Source organism: Triticum aestivum, chromosome 3B (genome assembly GCF_018294505.1).
Source record: "Triticum aestivum cultivar Chinese Spring chromosome 3B, IWGSC CS RefSeq v2.1, whole genome shotgun sequence".
NCBI lineage: Eukaryota > Viridiplantae > Streptophyta > Magnoliopsida > Poales > Poaceae > Triticum > Triticum aestivum.
In genome coordinates, this window is record NC_057801.1 from 78,731,877 (window position 1) to 78,732,829 (window position 953).

The window sequence follows — 953 nt, forward strand, 5'->3', positions numbered from 1 at the left end:
TCTGGCTGTAGGCCAAACTCTCCGACTTGGCGGCTTTATCATGGCTGCCCCATTGGCGGTTGCGCCGACGATGGCTGAGGGAGTTCCGGACTAGGGGGTGTTCGGATAGCCGAACTATCATCATCGGCCGGACTCCAAGACTATGAAGATACAAGATTGAAGACTTCATCCCGTGTCCGGATGGAACTTTCCTTGGTGTGGAAGGCAAGCTTGGAGATACGGATATGTAGATTTCCTACCATTGTAACCGACTCTGTGTAACCCTAGCCCTCTCCGGTGTCTATATAAACTGGATGGCTTTAGTCCATAGGACGAACAACAATCATACCATAGGCTAGCTTCTAGGGTTTAGCCTCCTTGATCTCGTGGTAGATCCACTATTGTAACACACATCATCAATATTAATCAAGCAGGACATAGGGTTTTACCTCCATCAAGAGGGCCCGAACCTGGGTAAAACATCGTGTCCCTTGTCTCCTGTTACCATCCGCCTAGACGCACAGTTCGGGACCCCCTACCCGAGATCCGCCGGTTTTGACACCGACATTGGTGCTTTCATTGAGAGTTCCTCTGTGTCGTCACCGATAGGCTCGATGGCTTCTTCGACCATCATCAATGACGCAGTCCAAGGTGAGACCTTTCTCCCCAGACAGATCTTCGTATTCGGTGGCTTCGCACTGCGGGCCAATTCACTTGGTCATCTGGAACAGATCGAAAGCTACGCCCCTGGCCGTCAGGTCAGATCTGGAAGTTTGAACTTCACGGCTGACATCCGCGGGGACTTGATCCTCGATGGATTCGAGCCACAGCCAAGCGTGCCGCACTGTCACGGCCAGCATGATTTAGCGCTGCAGCCAGGCAGTACCCTGGAGGCCGCACTCGAACCCGCTCCGATCTTCAATTCGGAGCCGGCTGCGCAGATCGAGGACGGATGGCTAGAGACCGCCTCGGGG